General features: G+C 44.1%; 1 protein-coding gene across 1 annotated transcript in view; it reads left to right on the forward strand.

The window, feature by feature from the left end:
• FGFR3 (fibroblast growth factor receptor 3) overlaps positions 1-22546 on the forward strand; it is a 346288-nt gene that overhangs the window by 181602 nt on the left and 142140 nt on the right. Inside the window, exon 3 of the mRNA XM_089777768.1 lies at positions 3413-3470. The gene's annotated coding sequence lies outside the window, so the exon portion shown is untranslated. The remainder of the gene's footprint in view (positions 1-3412; positions 3471-22546) is intronic.

The raw sequence follows: 22546 nt of genomic DNA on the forward strand, positions 1-22546 counted from the left end.
AACCATATAGCCTACTGGCTGATCAGGTCAGAGCCCCATTGTGTATGGTACATGTTGAAGCTCTAAAATCTGGGACACTCGGCTGCATTCATGGTCCTGTTGGATATTGCTGGACCAGAGACCTGGCTGGCCAGGTTCAGAATCCTAGCCCAGGCTGGGCTGGAGGTGAGGAGCCCAGCCTCACGGTATGTCTACGCTACCACCCTAGTTCGAACTAGGGTGGTTAATGTAGTCATACGAACTTGCAAATGAAGCCCAGGATTTGAATTTCCCCATTCCACGAGGCGTACAGATAGCTCGGAATAGGAAGCCTAATCCGAACTATCTAGTTCATGCCGCATGTAGCCGCGGACATGGAGTCCGCATTAGCGGACATTTAAAAATGGCAGCGCCTGGCAACATGCAAATGAAGCCCGGGAAATTCAAATCCCGGGCTTCATTTGCAAGTTCGTATGACTACATTAACCACCCAAGTTCGAACAAGGGTGATAGTGTAGACATACCCTCAGGGAGCCAGCGTGGGGGAAAACTCAGCCCTGGCCGGGGCTGGCGGCAAGGAGCACAACCCCAGCCAGGGCTGGAGATAGCAGAGCTGGTGGCCAGGAGCGCAGCCCTATTTGGGGCTGGTGCAGTGGGAAGCACAGCCGCAGCCAGGGCTGGCACAGTGCAGGAACACAGTCCCAGCTGGGACTAATGGTGGGGAGCTCAGCTCCTGCCAGGGATGGACTCAGCTGAGCGTGCAGCCCAGACCAGCGCCGTGAGGGGGGCGGGGCACAGCCCCTGTTGGGGTTGGAGGCAGCAGGGCCGACCCCTTTCTGGGGCTGTTGTGGTGGGGGACCTGGTATGGTGTGGGGCTAGAGGCAGCAGCAGGCAGCAGAGAATGCAGCCCCACCCAGAAGCAGGTAGGGAGCCTTGACCTCCCGTCATCCGGCAAACTCCATTGTTCGGGATCAGTCAAGTCCCCAGGGTGCCGGACAAGGGAGGTCCAACCTGTACTGTACTAATGTCCATGCCCTGAAGAGATTATATAGCTTAAATAGACACAACAGAGAGAGGACATGGAAGACATATACAAAGTTGACATGACTTGCCCAAGGTCACACCCATAGGTCTCCTGAATCCCAGGGCAGTGCCCTATCCACTGTACCCAGAACTTTCTTCCATTCACTTCTATATTTGTTTTCCAGCATCTGTTTTCTATCACTTTCTCCACTCTCTGATGATCCGTTGTCTTCTATCCATTGTGTCCTCTCTCTGCATTAGATTGTGAGCCCCTGCAAGGAAGATCCTTGTCTTGTTATATCTATAGACACCAGGCATGCCAGGGCACCTGCGCTGAAGGGCGGTTATTTGCTATTGGTACGTTGCCCTGGGTGTGAGTGGAAGTAATCCTTAATGTGTGCCAGTGAACAGGTCAATGGGCCTGGGGCTGGGTTAACATAAGTCTTCATGCCTCAGTTTCTTATCTATCAAACAAGAGAAATGACCATTTACCTTATTGTGGAAAGTGCTTTGACATCTACAAATGTAGAGTGCTAAGTCTGATCATAATGTTCGATCACATGTTCTGTTGAAGAGAATTGAGACCAGTTGACTGTAGGAGAAACCCTGTCAGAGTTTGCAGGATGAAGATCTAAGTGGTGGTGTTGATAATGTGAAGCCATTTGGTTGCAGCCATCCCTTTTAATCTCTTTTTTAATGGAAATGTTTCCCAAATTATGTTAAAAAAAGAACAGCCTCTATAAGTTAGAAGAAACACATTCTCAAGGAGGAACGCAGGTGACACCTCCTTTGCAGCATGTCTGCAAATGGAACTTGTATGCATAAAATTCAATATGAAAATCTTTGCTTGGTGTCCAAATGGACCTGCAGTGCCTCCCTTCACCCCCTCTCCCGCCTTCTCTCTCTTTTTTTTTTCCCCCTCTGCATTGAAATCCAGGTTGGTCTGTTGAAATAAGAAATAAACATAATGACTTTAATGAGATGAGCTTGCAGGGCTGTTGGCTGAGTCAGGCCACCCAGTTAGAGTTCAGCTCAAGACAGTCTGCACCTTATAAGGTCAAGAGATGAAGGCATTTAAAACAAAAAAATAAATGTATAAAAAATAAAAGACGTAGCCATATTACTTAAATCACTGTGCCGCAAACCCCCTCCCCCCAGAGTAGAAACTGAAGTATGCAAGTGAATATAACATCTAACATTTGTTAAACCCAGATTGAAGCCCAGCCAGATAATATTGAAAACAAACTGTGAATATTTTACATGGAGTGAGATATAAATGATGGTGTAAGTAAAGGGCACACATACCACATTAAAAAAATATTGGATAAAGTTCAATTGCTATTCATCTTGGAGAAAGTCTTTGGAGTTGAGCTATGCAGCTTAAAAGCACTGAGACGTGTATTATGGTCAGCAAGCTTTAAGTTGGGGTAGAATAACACAAACAAAACAGGAGTCCAGGCATTGCCTACTGTTAAATAAGTATGATTCTAGAAAGCTGGGGGGGAAAGAAGAGGGATTGTATAAGGCATCCCCCATAGAAGAAGGTGTCCATTATGTCAAGAGTTCAGTGCTACTTCTAGGCCTTAAGTGTTAATAAAATAAACTCCTAAATTGCTAAAGGTATGTGTCCAGCCCACAACACTTGCCAGTTCCCCAGCAATTATTTCATAGTCCGATGCTGCATTTTCATCTCACTCTCCCTACTCCCATTATTTGTGGCTGGTTTTTGATCTGCTCTTGTTTTTGAAAGCAAACTTCTTGAGCAGCTATTCCTCCTGCCTGGAAAGTGTTGTATTTCAAATAAGCATTGATAACCCTCTGTTTGGAATGCAATGGGCAATGCCCATTAGTCACTGAGGACTGGTCTACACTAAAGGTGAAAGTCGACTTAAGATATGCAACTCCCACTACTTTAATTATGTAGCTGGAGTCAAAGTATCTTAAGTTGAGTTTTTGCATCATCCACATAGAGGGAGATTTGATGGGAGCAAACACTCCCGTCTGCTTCTCTTACTCCCTGTGAGGAGCAGGCCTACTGCTGCCGATGGATGCACCCTCTCAGTCTGAATTAGCGGGTCTTCACTAGAAGGTCGATCTTCCACGTAGTGTATACATGGCCTGACTGATAATAAGTTGAGAATAAAATACGCAAACATACGCCTGAGTGAACCAGGAATAATTCTGTTGAAACCAACAATCCAGATACTGCAAATGGTCAACAATGATGGAGAATAAGGCCTCGTCACACCATATAAGGATCTGGCCTAAATTAAACTGTTGTTAATCAGACAAAAATTAAGAACAATATAACTGGATTAGGTCTGAAGCTTACTTTTTTAATTCTAAAATATTTGGATAAGTTTCTGCACACACACCCATACTCACATAACTGTATATTTTTGGGTTTCAGATGCAACTGGAGCGATATTTTCTAGCAACTTCATAAGAAAGAATGGTCTTGCAAGACTGTAAGTACAAGTATGCCAATTCAAGAGGCATGGTTAACAGAACTCTAACTCTGAACCCTGTGTATCATTGTTACTGTGACTCCAATCCCTTCCCTCAATGGCTTGATTTATCACTCGTCTCCCTCTGCCCAGAAATGACAACTCCATGCACCATTTCCATATTGTTGTTTAATTTTAATCACATTGTTTTAAGTTCTGTTTTTATTCTATGCTCATGTGTCTGTTGCCTACAAAAGCTGTAATGCGAACTATGCATTTTAATGGAGCCACATCAAAAGAGGCATTTCCATGCGCGCCAGGGAATGCTTGTGTGTCACTTTAGGAGATATTAGGCCCATCTTGCCTGTTTGGCTAGCGCTACAGGACCTGTTTGCAAGGGTGGAAGGCGACAATATTTTCCCAAAGAATTTTGGCTCAGACAAATGACAGGGGCCCTTTGTGCAGCTTCACAGGAGTCCTCCTCACCCCACAGTGCCCTGGGAATAAAAAGCAAAGAAGCACGCTGTTTAAATATGCATATAACGCTGCACAGTGCAATAGATTATCTGCACTGCCATTCTGTTTAATGCAAGGAAAAACAGTCAAGATTTTTAATTGATAATTCAGAAAGACACCCCATTGAATGGTGTTAATAATTACATCTGCCCATTCTGAGCTCTTCATCTACACAGGAGTAATAGAGCCTGTCCCTCAGGGATTGGAGCCCAGCTGAGAAGGCGGGACACTAAGTAAAGGAGTTGTAATTTGTATTTTGTCAACAAAAGCTGCTTAATCCTCCAGAAAGGCATCCTTCAGAGAGGCAAGCCTTTGTCCTGAGGTTTTCAGAGGGGAAGGGGGAAGGAGGGAGAGAGAAAAGGGAATTACTGGCCACATGTAATTTATGGTTGAAAAGGTTCATTTATAGCTATCCTACCGTTGTATGCTTAGCCTGAGACTCCTACTAGCTCCTCATTCTCTCATCAAGTTTGCCTTTTGTGGCCATACGAATGGTAATGATTTGGGGAGAGGTTAGTCATGGTTATTAAGTGTCATCTAGCGTGTTCAGAACTGAAGTCTCAAACTGATATTTGTGTTTAAATACATTTCACTAACATTACTTTTTTAAGCTCTCTGAAAAAATAATCTAGAAGCAGTCCGTCACGTATTTAGTAATACTTGTATTAGCCATTTTTCAGTTTGCTTTCACTAAATCTCAGTTGACAAAGGATCTAATATTTTTAATAAATAAATATATAATCTCAACTGGAACACCCAATCTAGACCCTTTGAATCTTGGCAGTCTAAATCTACCCAGTTTGGTTTTAGCATCAAATCAGATCCCAAACCAGAAAGGATTTTTTTTTCTAGTCTGGATCTAGCTGAAAATCTGATGCAGCTGGATGGTAAATGTCAGGAAATCTGGCGGAATCCGCTGCCTATGTGGGATTTCTGTCATTTAAGGCTGGAATCTCATGAGAACAAAGAGCAGGACTGTGGTGCTGTCAAATCCAAACTCAAACCATATTCCCTGGTTCAGCTTTGAACCTGAACAGTCAGCCTCACTCAAATCCTGATCCAGACAACTCCTATTCCTTTGTGTATTGACAGATATTTCTCTAGGACAGGGGTTCTCAAACTTTTTGGGCTCCGGAGCCCTTTACATGCATAAAAATATATGCGGAGCCCCAGCGGTGTGTGTTAATTGTGTCAGTTCAAGGCAATTCTCAATTATGCTTTTGAAGGCTTTCCAGTTTGTCAACCTTGTGGAGCCCCTGGAGATGTCTCGTGGAGCCCTGAGGCTCCACGGAGCACAGTTTGAGAAACACTGCTCTAGGAAAACAGCTTATCTGAACATGCTGTAGTTCTGACTATATCTTTGCAAGCTGAGGGCCAGTTTCTGGTGTACATATAACTCATGCCCCAGGAGCTATGCTTAAAACTAAGCACTTGCCTAAATCCTATGGTGGACTGAGGCCATAAATCCCATGCATAATCAGAACAGTGAGAAGGAATGGATCCCTTTTTGTTGTGGCACCCCATCACACTTAAGATGAAGGCACTAGAAGATGGTGGTTCGCATTGGCAAGTGGTTACTTAGGAAGAACTTGGGTTCTGGCAGTGGCACCCTATCCCTGAGCATGGGGGGGAAAAGGAGTGTGTTTGTGTAAGATTTCCAAAGGGGTTTTCACCTCCGTTCAAAGGGTTTTTAGTGATCTATAAATGAAAAAAAGTTGAAAATCACTAATCTCTTCTGACCTCCTATAGAACTTAGGCCTCCGGTCTTCCCTGAATTACTTTTTGTTTTAACTATATTATAATGTTGTTTCCTAACTACATTTGAAGCTACTACTGCGTCTGTCAAAACTAGCTATCCATTCTTATCCCAAACCTGAGTCCACACCAGACCTGAAACTCATAAATTCAACTCGTGGCATATATTATCAATGATTATAAGGCTAGGTCTACATTGCAGGGCGGGGGGGAGAGGAGGTAAGCTTAAGGTACGTAACTCCATCTACGTAAATAACATAGCTGGAATCAACAAACCTCAAGGCAAGCTTGGCAACATCTCCATAGCAGGAAGTTGACAGGAGAAATGCCCCTGTCAACTTCTCTTATTCCTCACAACAGCAAGGAGTGCCAGTATTGACAGGGGTGCCCTCCACATTCAATGTAATGGGTCTTTACTAGACCTGATAAATCAAACACTGGAAGATTGATCACCAGAGTGTTAATCATCCAGTAAGTGGAGACGTGGCCTAAGCTAAATTATTCTCTGGTGTGATTCCAGTGATGTCAATGGAATTGCATCAGGGATGAATTTGATGACTCATTGAAACAAGTATAAAAAAAACCTATTTTTGCGATCAGGTTGTGCTTGTAAAATTGTATTTGAATATAACACCTTCCTTTAAATGTACCTTAGAAACCTTACTTTGACCTTGAAATATTTACTGTTAGGGAAATGCCTATGTTGCTACTTGATTATCATATAAGTGCCCTGTGTCGGGGCTGACTCATTTCCCAGAGGTGCAGGATTTGAATTGTGAAAAAAGGAGCAAGAATAGTGTGTTGTAACTGAGGTGGGGTGTTTTTGTCTAGCAAGAATGTATAATATTGACTCACTCTGATGCATATTTTGGTTGATATGCTGCAGTTGCAGTGTTACTAGCCTGGTGAATGCTATTCAGAGGCATCATTCTCTGTTTACTTTCCTTGTTTGTTTCATTTGTAACTATTTACATTATTTTTCTGTGCTTTTATTATACTGAGGGGGACCTGTATGTTCCTGACTATAAAAAAATATAGTTGGACATGTACCCGAGAAACCAGAAAAACAAGATGTGAAAGTTATCTTAAGGGAAATGCTTTATTATTACAGAGCTGTCAATGACCTGGTAAAAATATAACTGCAGCTAACCATAGTAGAATATAATCTCCTCTCACTCACTCTGATAGCACAGCACTGTAACGTTTTGTGCAAAAATATGCAAATGAGGCAAAGTGTGGAATATTGCTGTGCCTCATTTGCATGATTAATTAGGCTCTGTTTTTGCACAAGAGGCTTTTGTGAAAAAAGGAGCCATCTACACAGCTCCTTTTTGTGCAAAAACCCCCTCTTGTGCAAGAGCTGTTCTTCCTGAAAAAATGAGGAAGAATGGCTCTTGCACAAAAGCCTCTTGTGCAAAAACGGAGCCTCTTTAATTATGCAAATGAGGCATGGCAATATTCCATGCTTCACATTATTTGCATATTTTTTGCGCAAAATGGGAGCAGTGTAGACATAGATGGGGTGTTTTTGTCCAGCAAGAACATATAATATTAGCAGGGCTTGACAAACTGTGGCGAAATCCACTCACCAGCCCCGCACTGCGCATGTGCCAGACCCGCATTGCGCATGCGTGCGCCGCCGGTGAACGGGGTGACCAGCTGAAATCTACTCACCACGGGCGAGTAGATACACTGATTTATCGAGCCCTGAATATTAGTGTTGGTGTCAGCAGGGATATTCCTGATTTACACTTGTGTAAGTAAGATCAGAATCAGATCCTCTGTTTTCTCCTATGAAAAGAATTAGGCCTTTTGGTATAGATCACAAGAAACTCTCACCCAAACAGGAGCTGGATCAAGATGGCCATTTAACAGCAACATATTTTATTGAACTACACTTACTGCGCCTGAATTTCCACTGCCTGGTACTTTGTACAGTCTTTTACATTTGTGTGAAGTGAGTGAAGAGTGGGTGGAAAATGCTACCATTTTGACCATAGTGTGCAGACATAGAGGAATATGCAAGCCATGATCTGATCAAGGTAAATGTAGTAGTGAAATCCTAGGTACTCGTTAACTAGGACAACAGCAACTAGCAAGTGACCAGATTCTTATTAACTATATCTGTGATGGAGTGTCTCTGCAATAAGTCGTCTCCTTTAGGGCATGTCTACACAGCAGAGTTATTTGGGAATAATGCCAGTTATTCCGAAATAACATAGTGTGTGTCTACACAGCAAGCCCGTAATTTTGAAATAAATTCAAAATTAATGGGCTTCTTACTCCAACTTCTGTAAACCTCATTGTATGAGGAGTAAGGGAAGTCGGGGGAAGAGTTCTCTATTTCGAAATAAATGCTGTGTAGATGCGCCCAGAGTAGTTCAAGTTGTGTAGCTTAAGTTGCGTAACTTATTTCAAGTTTAGCCCTGCTGTGTAGACATGCCCTTACAGTCCTTCCTCATTTACAACACTGATACAAATATACTTTTAAGATTAAGATGGGATGGAGGAGGGTCAGGAGACCTAGGTCCTATTCCAGGCTCTGGCACTGAGCTGCTCTATGACTTTGGACAAGTCACTTGACTTCCCTATGCCCATGTTTCGCTCCCACACTTTGTCTTGTTTGTTTGCCCTTTAAACTCTTTAAAGCTGTGGTATAAAAGTAATATATTATTCTTATGTAAAAATAATAGGTCTTACTCATACTAATGCCATAAAAATGTGCTAGGGGAATATCTAGTCTTAAATATCTAGCCCCACCACTATGGCCATGTCTACACCACAAATGCATAACTATGATGCTATAGTGACACCACGATAACCTTTTAGTTGCACAGACTACAGCAACAGAAGACATTTTTTTCCCATCTCTCTAGTAGCTCCCCCTCTCTGAGAGGCAGGAGCTAGGTGGATGGAGTCATTCTTCTGTTGATTTAGCTGTACTAGAAGTTAGGTTGGCATAGCTATGGTGCTCAGAGGGCTGTAGCTTCATTGAGTTTAAGTTTTAAGTGTAGACCAAGCCTATGTTAATTTAGATTTTACATTTCCTTGGTTGCCAGGAGCATCATTTCCTATGGGGCACTAGGGACAACTGTCCCCCTCAGAATGTTCATACTTCTGGGGCAGCTGGCAAGGAGTTATCTTCACTGGGCCTGCAGGAGCTACTGTGGGGTTGACTGGGGAGAGCTAGTCATGCCCTGAGCTGCCCACTGGTTAAGACACTCCTGATCCCCAGACAGGACCAGCCCATCACCTCCCACTCCACTCTGGGATGTAACCAGCCTGATAACTCCTCCAGGAAAAGCCACAATATCGGGCGGGGGGGGGGGGGGGGGGGGGCAAAAACAAGGATGCCGACACCATCATTAGTACCATGTCCCTCTTCGCTCCCAGATTTTTCTGAAATGATGCTCTGGTTGGTTTCTTGTGAATTATGCCTCCAAAGGTGTCAAGATAAAAATTATGGGACAGATTGTCGGCTGGCACAAAAGGGTGTGCCAGTTTACACAAGCTGGGGGATCTGCCTATGTTTGTGTCTGTCTGGGGGAGACCTTTCTGATATTTGCTCCTTCGATTATCAAATTCAGGTAGAATACAATTTTTAATTGTTCTTTCATTACTTAATAAAGTATTTGTTTACTGATTTAAAAAGGGAATTTTTACCTCAAAGATTACAGGACCTGGCACTGTATACCTTTTCCTCTGATTTGCTACAGATTAACGTAACCAAAGACTGAGCACCATTTCTGGCTTTGCAGCATGCTCCTATATTAACTGAGCTAGTGTCGTTGTTTCTATGACACCGTTTACTTGTCTTTGCCTCTCTCACAAATAGTACTGGTCACAGTCTTTCTCACACACCATTTTTTGATTGAAAAATGGCTTTTATCCAAAGACAAAACTTTTCACAAAAGATTGTTTACGGGACTGTAATTTTCCATGGTTTTTTTTCCAATTTTCCAAAATATGTTTATTGATATTTTCCTCAAAATAGATTTCAGAATCATTACTGAAATATTTCATTAACCAAAAACACTGGTGTTTTTCCAGAGAATGACTCAGATCTCTGATAATGTACTTCATAATAGTTATAGGGAGGAGAGCTCTAAAATTTTCTAGATGCAGGTATGATTTAATTACTACTTCGGGCAAGAGAAGGATCAAGATGCTAATAAAATGTTCTAACCAACCAGTCAGTGTCTGGTGTGAAGCAGTTATTTGCTCTGCCTGTGACATTGCTCAGCTGAGAGTTGTGCGCATCTGTGTATTTAACTCAAAGGATTAAAAAAAAAAGTAGTAATAGTAAAGATTTGCAGCTTGCTTCTCTTGAACAAAGGGAACATCTAATCAATCAAAGCGGGAGGATTGCTTTTAACAGGGGCAAATGAGTCATCAAAGGTTTTTCAGCTTAGAAAATATTTTGAAAACCAAGGACTAGCACTGAAAAAGAAAAGTTACAGTCAATCTGTAGAGTGCCCTCAGCCCTTCAGGGGACCCAGTCATCCTGGAATAGACAGCTATGGGGTTTCTTCCTTATAAGAGCTTCATACTGATTTCTGAGAACCTTGTCAACAGATGTCACCAGGTTCTAAAGCTGAGCTAGTCCTGGAATGAAACAGTTATCCTATCCTTAAAAGCAGGATTAGCTGGCCAAAGTGGAGCAGAAAGCCCCTCTGCACTTTTTAACACCTCGTGAACAGATCTGGCTGCCAACAAAAGACAAATCCTAATGTGTAAAAAATGCATAATAATAAGGATTTTGGCTGAGTGAAATTCCATCACGGATCAGCTGAAATTGCCTTATGCAACTTGCTGAGGGCTTCAAACTATGCTAAATGACCTTTGTACCATGTAAAATGGGCACTGTGGCAGGAAGCAGTGAAACCTAGGGGCTGGGCTGCTCTTTTATTCCTCCCTTCCCCCCCCCCCCCAAAAAAAGTTAAAGTTTGTCAAGAATACAAAAAGGAGAATGAGAGCAAACTGCTCTATTGAATTTTTATGAATTATTTTGTCATGAGAGAAGGAAAGTTAGTTTCTATGTTGGAGTTGGGGGAGGGGAGGAATACTGATGCAGCAAAAGCAGGATATGAGTATCTGTTCACAGGTGCCTTGTGAGAAGTTACAGAACAACACACGTTGTCATTCACCTTGCCTTACAAGTTTGGACTGGAGACTTCATTCCACACAAGAGGCTTGACGCTTCCTTTGCATGCATAGTTCTAACTCGATTGACCTGATGGAAGCTAACCCCAATTTGTACTAGTTGAGGAGGATTGGGGGGCTGATTTTTCTGAACTGCAGAGTAGCCACATCTCCAGTTAAAGTCAGGGGGCTCTGTAGGTGCATCTGCATACAGAGTTATCAGGGAGCTGCTATGTCCCCCGGAACTAGGAGATTAGAACAATCTAAATATACATGTAAGAGAAGGATCAAGTTTGTTATATGTATCTGTTTTATGTATCTCTTGGGTTGCATTTGGCTTTTAAATGTGCACACAACCAGGCCAGAAGTTTCACATTTTTAGCACCTACAACTAGGCCAGACTTAGTGGATTAGATTTAGCACATTGGGTCTGCTGGGCACTACGCACTCAAGACGATCTAGCCCTTATTACACCACCTAACCTCCTTTGGATGTATGACCTGGAGGTAGGAGAGAATGGAGAAATGGAATTTGGGGCTCTTCGGTTCTCCTTCTAGCAATTCCACTGCTTCCTGCTGTGATCATAGGCTACTGATTTAGTCTCTGAGCCTCAGTTTGCCAATCTGAAAAATGGGTATAATTCTTCTCTTCCCTCCCATTTGCACTGTAGGCTTTAGTGTCAGTTAGCAAAGCTCCACTAGATCCTTGGAGGAAAGGGTGTGACAGAAGTGCCAAGTATTATTATTTGTTAGATCTTTTTCTCAACCAAAAGGTAATGAATTCTTGCTTGGAAGATTATTGAGCAGGTTACTCCAAAAATGACCCTTACTCAGTTTCTTGCATTTCCCTCTGAAGCGCTTTGTACCTGTTACTGGCAGAGACACAGTAACGGATCAGTGGTCTAGCCGTTACACTGTTTCCTATATTCAAGTTGTAAAGTAGAAATATTTTGTCATATTCATCAGTGCTGGTGCACAGAGATGTAAGGGGGTTGCTCCAGTGAAGGCCAATTAGGTATAGTCGTCACAGTCGCTGTCCTTTGAGATGTTCTGAGGGGGTAAAGCTCTGGATGATAGTCAAGTAAGTGGTGACGGCCGAAGGGATGCACAGAATCAGTGCATCACCCAGACAAATCCTTCTCCCAAACCAGCCCCACCCTCTCTGGGGATTTCACTGGCTGCCTTGGCAATGGGGAGGCTGCAGCTCTTTTTCAACTGCTGCACCTGCACCCTCCCCACAAGTCGATTTGCCACTGCCAGGACCCTGCACCACAGGATCCAGTGGAAACCTGGCCAATTGTAGACTGCATCCATGCTGGGCTGGCACCTCAGGTCTGTCGGCACGCATAGCTTTAAGTCACCTTCATACCCCTCCTACCACGGGGCTAGCTGGTTTGTGTGTAACAGCCCAGCCTCAGGGCTACTGTGTGTCATGTGCCAACAGCCTCTAAGGTTATCATTACAGCAACTGGGGGTCACAGGTGTAGAGGGACATCCCAGACACATGCCATATGCCAGGAGCCAGAAGAAGGAATATTGTGGGTGCATTTGGTAGCTCTCCTAAGCAGGAGTTGTCTTCCATTGGCTGGATCCACCAGGTTTACAGGCACTTTGCCCCAACTCCATGTAGCCACAGTGAGGCGGAGAAAGTTGGTCCTAAGTTTCTAAACTGCTGCTGAAAGTGACACGTGCTGTGGTAGTGAAAGAGTCTCATTTGACTTGCGAGGATGAATTTTGATACAAAGTTTGCTCTTAATGTGAATACTATATGTTTTACCTCCCTTTCTGGGTGTATGTTACAGGACAAAATACAGGCAGTCCCCGGGTTACATGGATCCGACTTACATCGGATCCCTACTTACAAACGGGGTGAGGCAACCCCGCACTAGCTGCTTCCCCCCAGCAGACCAGGGAGACGCGAAGCTAGCGCTCCCCGCCCCCCCCAGCCCAGGGAGACGCGGAGCAGACCAGGGAGACGCGGAATGGCTTTTCTCAGCAAACACCTCAACTTGAGAATAAAGGACTGAGGGAAGTGAGGTGTGGGAGAATAAAACTCAGCTCTGGAGAAATGTTTGGCTAGAGTTTCCCCTACAATATGTACCGGTTCCAACTTACATACAAATTCAACTTAAGAACAAACCTACAGTCCCTATCTTGTACGTAACCCGGGGACTGCCTGTATCCCATTCCATTGGCCTTCCCTAGCATTCCTGGAGAATCTGTGTTCAGGCGTAGTGTGCTAACAGCACCACACTAAGGAGTTAATGGCACTTTTCCTGTGAGCTCAATGCCAAAGACATGGAATATTTACTTTAATACAGTGAGCAAAACAATGCCACATCTAGTGTTTCCCAACATATCAAGAAGTCTTTGCACAACAACCTCTTTCTTCTTCAGTTCAAAGTGTTTTGGCACTTCAGTTGGAAAATCCTTTAAATCTACATTATATATGCCTTATTTAATCTTTTCGGGGGCACTGACAGCCAGTGCATGAAAAAGAGTTTTGGCTGAAAGGAAAGCTCCTTCTGATCACTTCTTAGGGCAAAGTTACAAATAAAATCCAAAGTCGGGTGGTGTTTGGGTCTGGGTTTGCCATTATAGATATTATGGCCAATTTCAAAGTCTGGCAATAGATTCAGCTTAGGATTTTGAGAATTCATGGTGTGTGTCATCTCTCTGGGATGAGCCACTGAATTGTAAACATCTTACACATGTTAAATGTTTGTAAAAGAGTAACTTGAGCCAAATTCATCCTTGGCGTAACTGCACTAACATCACTGGAACTAGATCCAAGAGCAGCTAACCCTTTGTGTTTTGCAAAGAGCAAATATCAGGAGAGAAATGCAGCAGGGAAATCCATTTAGATAGAATTTGAAACTAGTTTGCTGTCTTGAAACTGCATTGATTACAACTGTTCCTTGCAATTCAGCTGGTTCTAAATTTTGTCATTAACTTACCAGTCAGACCAAATTCATTCCAAGGTTCACCAAGATTCATGAATCTTTCAAGGACCAGTTAAGCAAACCTTGCTGATTTATGGCTTTGCAGCCCAAGTCTGGACAATTTGCAATTCTGTCTGGTTTCAGATAAAGCTATATGTGGCAGTTTCAACTGATTTTTTTCCTTCAGACTGAAACATGGGAGTGGGTGCAAAGCTCCATGAATCAATTCTAAGGAGAATATTTGGAAGGGGCCTCTCTGAAGTGGAACACCTGAGTTTTGCATGCCATGAGTTTCTTTAGAAATATGATGCTAATCACAAATCATTTCAATACCCGAAAGTGAGCAAATTGCAATTCTGACTGCTAATCAGACCCATTCCTGTGGGGCATTGTAGCAGCACAGGAGAGAATCTGCAACTTCAGCTGCTAATGAAGATGAGTGCATGCAGCAGTGTGCAGGATCGGGCCCATTGTGAAGCTGTTCTATCACAGCAATGATTTCACCATTGTCTATTGCCTAACAAGCAAGGTTCCCATTGGGCCAAATCCTGAATTAGATTTGACTCAGCTTTTATCAATGGGAATCTATCAGAGTGGAATCTTGGGATCTGACCCATTGATTTCAATGGCAGTTTACTTCAGTAGGAGAATGTGCTGAAAAGAACTTCAAAGCTTAGCCTTAGAAGAAACAAAAAACAGGACTATGTAGCACTTAAAAGACTACCAAGATGGTTTATTAGGTGATGAGCTTTCGTGGGCCAGACCCACTTCCTCAGATCAAATAGTGAAAGAAAATTGGCACAACCATATATACCAAAGGATACAAGCAAAAAATGAACACATATGAAAAGGACAAATCAAATTTCAGAACAGAAGGGGGATGGAGGGAGGGAGGTAAATGTCTGTGAGCTAATGATATTAGAGGTGATAATTGGGGAAGCTATCTTTGTAATGGTTAAGATAATTAATGTCTTTGTTTAGACCGAGGTGTAAAGTGTCGAATTTAAGCATGAATGACAGTTCAGAGGATTCTCTTTCAAGTCTGGTGTGAAAAGGTCTTTGAAGCAGGATGCAGGTAATCAAGTCGTTGAGACAATGCCCTTTCTGGTTGAAATGGCAAGAAATTGTTTTTTCTTTGTGATCCTGTCTGATATCTGTTTTGTGGGCATTGATTCTTTGGCGATGTGTCTGAGGCGTTTGTCCAATGTACATAGCAGACGGACACTTTCGGCACATGATAGCATAAATTATATTTATGGATGAGCAGGAATATGTGTTCTTGATCTTATAACTCAATTGGTTAGGTCCAATAATGGTATCAGCAGAGTGACTATGTGGACAAAGCTGACAACAATAGTCTCCAAGGGTATGTCTACACTACCACCCTAGTTCGAACTAGGGTGGTTAATGTAGGCAACCGGAGTTGCAAATGAAGCCCGGGATTTGAATTTCCCGGGCTTCATTTGCATATTGCCGGGCGGCGCCATTTTTAAATGTCCGCTAGTTCGGACTCCGTGCCCGCGGCTACACGCGGCACGAACTAGGTAGTTCGGATTAGGCTTTCTATTCCGAACTACCGGTACACCTCAGAGGAGTAACGGTAGTTTGGAATAGGAAGCCTAATCCGAACTACCTAGTTCATGCCGCGTGTAGCCGCGGGCACGGAGTCCGAACTAGCGGACATTTAAAAATGGCGGCGCCCGGCAATATGCAAATGAAGCCTGGGAAATTCAAATCCCGGACTTCATTTTAAACTCCAGTTGCCTACATTAACCACCCTAGTTCAAACTAGGGTGGTAGTGTAGACATACCCCTATAGACAACCACCTAACCTCAAGATGATTCTTACCAACAATCACAGGACATACCACACTAATACCAACCATGGAACCTTCCCTTGCAACAAACCCCATTGCCACGAAAACTCATCACGTAATAAACCATCTTGTTAGTCTTTAAAGTGCTACATAGTCCTGGTTTTTTTTCAGCTACACCAGACTACCACGGCTACATTTCTATCGCTAGCCTTAGAAGAGGTAGTCACTGTAATTCTTGACCTAACAAAACTGTGCATTGCTGATTACACTGCACCATAATCTCATGCTATGTATGTATCAGACAGCTTGACAAATGCTGATCATAATTCCCTCCTTCAAAATCAAATAATAAAATACAAAGGCATTTTCACTTTCCCACTAGAATGTTTGCATAGCAGACTGCCAAAAACCCCTTTGAGAATATACAGCCTCCAGTCACGTTGTTTTTGTTGTTTGTTTGTTCATTTTGTTTGTGTGTTTGTTCTGTAGAGAAAAAGGTAGGTCTTGTGGCTAAGGCCTACAGCTCAAGAGGCCTGCGTTCAGGTCTTGGCTCATCCATAGACTTCCTGGGTGACTGTAGGCAAGTTACTTAACCTCTCTGTGCATCAGTTTATCCTCTCCCCTCCCCGCCCTGAAAATTAGGGATAATACTTCATTTCTCCTATCTGTTGTCTATTTAAACTATAAGCTCCTAGAGGACAGAGACTGTCTCTCTGTGGGCATATGTAACCAGTGCCTGCTTGGTAAGGTGGCACCTAGACCATCTAGAGATTAATGAGTCTGCAACAGCCTTAGTTAATAGCTTTATGGCTTTTAGCTCGTGCAGTAGAGGCCCGTATATTAAGCTTCAGGGGTTTCAGGATCAATCCAGCCTGCTGATTACTGGGGTCTGTCAGCATTACCCATACATCTACCATGGGGCCTGTTCTGAGTAAGTGTCCGTTTGTACTACTGTAATACAGATAACAATTGTATTTGATACTAATCAACTTTCTCTGTGTTTTAACTAAAAGTCTGTGGTATCTTCCCATTCCATAAGAGAACATGTATAATACCTCCTAAGTGAAGGAACTAATATTTGTTTTGAATACATTTAAAAAAAAACTTGTTGGCAAGTTGCTCCTTATCTGTACCACAAAGTCAAGGAACATGTACTAGGTACATGCAAAATAATTATATTTCTGCTCTGTTGAAGACTTCCCTGTGGCTATTAGGTGGGGCATGCATTTTAATTGATTTCAGTAGTGCTTCATCCTGCTCCAAGTGTCCCAGATAAGGCATGCAACATCTAATTACTGGGAGGAAGCAGTGGGGAAGAATGTAATGTGGGTTTTTTTCCCAATATAATATGGTAATTTGCACTGTAATATCACACATGTAACAACATGCAGTTGATACCTGAGCAGAAAATGAAGAGCAAATATCCACTCTAAGTAGGCACAAACCCTGCATACTGGAATTTCTATTTCCTACTAACACAAATCAGCTAGATTCTGATGCTGGGCACAAACCTGAGCAAAGGCTACTCTGTAGGCAGCTCGACCTTGGCAGTAGGCCCAGGACGTTACACCTTACACTGGCAAAAAGTATGTTGCTGAGCAGTGTGAAAAAACCACACCCCTGAGCGACCTAAGGTTCACCAGTGTAAGTGCACAAGGCTCTGTCGGTGGGAGAACTCCTTCCCATCAACATTGATCTGCTCCCTGAGATATCTGACAGTGGCACAGTGGCATCGGTACAGCTGTGCCACCGCAAGCTCGCAACACTAAGTGTAGACATAGTGTTAGTCACATGACACTAAGCTAGGGGAGAGGTAGATACACTCGAGGGCAGGGATAAGGTCCAGAGTGACTTAGACAAATTGGAGGATTGGGTCGCAAGAAATCTGATGAGGTTCAACAAGTGCAAGAGTCCTGCACTTGGGACGGAAGAATCCCAAGCATTGTTACAGGCTGGGGACCAACCAGCTAAGTCGTAGTTTTGCAGAAAAGGACCTGGGGATTACAGTTGATGAGAAGCTGGATATGAATCAACAGTGTGCCCTTGTAACCAAGAAGGCTAATGGCATATTAGGGTGCTTTAGGAGGAGCATTGCCAGCAGATCCAGAGATGTGGTTATTCCCCTTTATTCGGCTCTTGGGAGGCCACATCTGGAGTATTGTGTCCAGTTCTGGACCCCCCACTACAAAAAGGATGTGGACACATTGGAGAGGGTCCAGCAGAGGGCAACCAAAATGATTAGGGGGCTGGAGCATATGACCTATTAGGACTGGCTGAGGGAGTTGGGTCTGTTTAGTCTGCAAAAGCGAAGAGTGAGGGGGGATTTGATAGCAGCCTTCAGCTTCCTGAAGGGAGGTTCCAAAGAGGCTGGAGAAAGGCTGTTCTCAGTAGTGACGGATGGCAGAACATGGAACAATGGTCTCACGTTGCGGTAGGAGAGGTCCAGGTTGGATATTAGGAAAAACTACTTCACTAGGAGGGTGGTGAAGCACTGGAATGGGTTACCTGAGGAAGTGGTGGAGTCTCCGTCCCTAGAGATTTTTAAGTCTCGGCTTGACAAAGCCCTGGCCGGGTTGATTTAGTTGGGATTGGTCCTGCCTAGGGCAGGGAGCTGGACTTATGACTTTCTGAGGTCTCTTCCAGCTCTATGGTTCTATGATATGCCTCAAAGTCACAGTTCCTCCCGTTTCCCCCAGCAGGTACTAATTGTCTGCGTGTAATCACCAGCAGCATACTACTACACCTCCTACTAGTTCAGCTGTGCTGGTGAGTGCAGAGTATAGCTATGTCTCTGCCCACTCCTCACCTCAGCCACCATGATCCACTGTTGCAGAGAGAGAATCAGCACAAGAGTGGCCCCCTTGGTCCTAAATATCTGGACCCATAGTCTAGGATAGCCTGCAGAAGAGGTATAAGTGGGAATTCTTTTTTATTGTATGTGGTGCATCATCTGAATCACAATCAACACCTTAATAGTAACAAGGCTTTGTAGTTCCCTATAGTACCTTCCATCCAACCCCACTATATCCATTAATAACCTAACTCATGCCAAGAGTTCAGAGTGGTAGCCGAGTTAGTCTGTAACTGGAAAAACGTAAAAAACAACAAATAGTCTAGCAGAATCTTAAATACTAACAAAGCACATAGATGGTATCATGAGATTTCGTGGGTTCAGCCCATGCAAAGGGGTTATAGTGAACCCAACCCAGAAATTCTCTATCTGAGGTACTTACATGGCCCTTTTTGCAATAGCATCTGAGCATCTCCCACGCCTTAAAGTATTTATCCTCGCAACACACCTGGGAAGTAAGGAGGTGCTGATTCCATTCCATAGATGGGAGGTGAAGGACCAACCCAAGGTCATACAGTCAATTTGGGAAGGGAAGGAACCAACCCTGGCTCTCCTGGGTTACATGTGAGTACTCTAACCCAGTGGTCCCCAACCTTTTGGGGCTGCCGGGCGCCTGGGGGCTGGGCCGCTCACATGCCAGGCACTGGGGGGAGCCACACATGCCCCCGGGGGTGGGGCTGCACATGTGCCTGGGGGCAGGGCCACCCATACGCTGCATGCCCGGAGCTGGCGCCACCCATGCGCTGCCCTCCTGGGGCTGGCGCCACAACTGTGCTGCATGCCCAGGAGTGGGGCCGCCCATACGCCGCATGCCGGGGGCCGGAACAGCCCATGTCCCATGCTCCCGGGGCTGGGACCGCCACTGCCCATGCGCTGCGTACCCGGAGCTGACGCCTGTGCCACGCGCCCAGGAGCCGGTGGCGGGGCCGCCCATGTGCTGCACGCCTGGGGCTGGCGCCGCCCATGCGCCACGTGTCCGGGGGCGGGGCTGGCCCCGATCACTCAGCGGGCGCACAGAAATGGCCCAGCAGGCGCCATGGCACCCATGGGCACCACGTTGGGGACCACTGCTCTAACCACTGGACCATCTTGCCCTCTTGGGCTGAAGAAGTTATGGATGAGCACTCAGGTTTTGTGGTGTTTGTCCAAAGATTGGGCCTGATTCTCCTAATACTTAAACCAAATCTCACTTGTAAAATTCTACTGATGTCTGAAGTTACCACTGATTTGTATCAGTGTCCCCTGATACCAATGTATGCAAGAGGAGTCAACTGAAACAGGTATAAATGAGGAGTAACTGGAGCTGTATCTGTGTTGTAGCACTGTAGCTCCAGTTTTCTTCAGTGGAATGACTCCTGATTGATCTCTGAGGACGTGGAATAAAGAGTCTCTGCACGTGGTGGGTCAGATCCTCCGTCAATGTGAACTGGAGTAGCTGTGTTGGGCAGCCATGCCAACCCACACAACCTGGGCTTCAGGCCCTTTGAGGTTCAACTACCACTGCTTGATAACCTACTTCCTGACTTCCTTAAGGGCCTTTTCTGTCCATATTATAGGTCAAAATCCCTTCAGGAGAGAGATTGTTCTCTTGTTTCCACTGTAGGCAGTGTGGTTGTGTTAATATCTTTGTTGCCACTGTGCAAAGTAAATATTTTTTTCTATAGCAGAAAGCCCAGGGCCATTTGGGCAGGGCTTCCTCAGCCCTGTCTTGCCTAAGTATTTGCTTGAATGCTAGGAATTTAATTTGCCTCTCAGTTACACCCCATGCATGATTTTCAGTTAAATGTTTGAGCTTTTTGATATATAAGCTTTTTTAAGACCAATTTTAAAAACCTTTTAACACAGCAAACAACACAAAACACTGTGCATTTAGAATATTGTTTTTCAGCTCACTTTACTTATCACACCCAGTACGTACCTGAATGCCTTGGTAAATCCAAGCAGATGCATCCTAGTAGAAATAGTGTTCTCCCTCATAACAAATGCCACAGCAAGCATTCATGCCCCATGTTTATCAGAGAGATACGTTCCTGGACTCTGGACTCCCACAGAGATTAGATTGTGCTGTTGAACTAGTGCTGTTTGGACAGCTATATGTTTAAATCTTCAGGGACAGAAGACAAGCTCCAAGAGGAGAACTAGCTATTCACGCTACGTGGCACAGATAACAACCAGATTCTGATTGATAACCCTGGAGAGACTGCAGGAAACAGTCAAATTTTGAAATGTTTAATTATGTCGCCATGAATTTCAAAAGAGGATGACACTGATATACTTGGAAGGTTCTTTTAATATTCTGGTCTCTGTCCCCCCAGGTGCAAATCTGAGTGTCAGTGGGGTTACCCCAGAATTACATTGTGGCAAATGGGATCAGAATCTGAACTTTGTCTCTTTCATTTAATTTCATACCTGCCTGAACCAAGGTCAGTTTGAATTTAAATACAAACTGGTTTCATTACTATAAAGTTTAAACCATGTTTTCAGACCATAATCAGTTCAAAATCTGTAAGAAACTTCTCACACAAGGGTAATCAGAGGGAAGCCAATGGGTGAAATAAATGCAGCCTGTCAAGTCCTGCAGACTAGACTTGTGGCCACCCTCACCTCAAATATAAAAGGACAGACGCCACAAAGTACAGCTTTCTGTATTCAGCACTCCATGTGGAGCAAAGTGGTCTTCATTCAACTAAAGGTGCCTTTCTGGGGCCTGTAGTCTTTCGGGGTTGAAAACAGTTGCAATCTGTTCCATTGTATGAGTTAAAATCAGCCCTCTAGCTCCAGGCAAGTTGTCAATGGCAGCCTTTCATTGGAGAAAGCGTGGAAGCCCCACTTCTAGCCCCGTTAATATACCGTGAGTACATGTGAAGGGTTCTCAGGGTGTATTCCCAGGACGGAGTATCTCCACCAGTAAGGATATTGAAGTTGCACACACTCTCCAGACACGGGCTTCATGTGTTAGCCATGTCATGCAGCCCTGGCCCCATAATACGGGCCTAGGATGTAATTGAGGCTACAAGCTATGAACTTAGTAGAATGATTCCCTGGAGATTAAAAGAACAGCGCCTGTTCGTTTCCAGACTGAAATGCAAACACACAGCTGCCAGTCATGCCTTTCCAGCAGCAGAGTGCCATTTACCCTGGCTCTGGGGGAGTATTCTTTTCCTTCTCTCCTTGACCTCCCATAGTCTTGTGAAAAGGCCCATTTCTAGTTCTCACTGCCCAACCCTAATCTAAAATCATACATGAGATCTGATTCTCCATTGCCTTGTGTCCCTGGGTTGTCATTTGCACCAGCACAAACCAAAAGGGTTGAAATGCTGACATTCTGATTCTGCAGCATTCTACACTCTTATGCACTGGAGGGGGGGGGGGGACTGATACAAGGTGCAGGGAAATAAAGCCCTTACTAATGAGAGTGAAAATTTCACATGCCAAGTGCTTTGCCAAGATGAATCATCATGACCTCTAGCTGATTCTCTCAGTTCTCTTGTAGGGCAGGTAATGATTATTAATTCCATTTTACAGAAAGGGAAACTGAGGCTTGAATGAAATCACCTAGAATCACAAAGCAAGGGGTACAACAGGGATTAGAAGGCTGGGATTCCTGACTCTGGCCCAATACCAATCCACTAGACAAAATTTCCCCTCAGCATGCTACAGTAATAGTACAGTAAGCTTGCCTCTAGCATGCACAACACTAGCGCATATTGTAGTGTCCTTAGAATATTTACGGACCATTGCTAGAAAACAATATTGTATTTTTATAAGGAAAAAGAACCAATTTAATACAGTGGCTCCTTAAGAAAAACACCCTTTTAATATCTCTCTTTGTGACTCATCGCTGGAGAGCTGCCTGTTGCTGCTGGAGTGAAATCCTTTGCTGATTTGTCTTTAAGGGCTTCCCAGATAATTAAATAATGATTTCTCTCACCATTCATTCCAAGTGACATGAGAGCCTGGCAAAGCCAGTTAGCTTGGTATGTTTTCCCAAGCCAGCGAGTAGCTCAGTTATTCCATGGCTAATCAGGTGCTTAAGACCAAGCCGCAGACTCTCTGTACCAAGGAGTAAATTGTG

Source organism: Pelodiscus sinensis, chromosome 4 (assembly GCF_052426305.1).
Source record: "Pelodiscus sinensis isolate ZL-2025 chromosome 4, ASM5242630v1, whole genome shotgun sequence".
Classification (NCBI taxonomy): Eukaryota; Metazoa; Chordata; order Testudines; family Trionychidae; genus Pelodiscus; species Pelodiscus sinensis.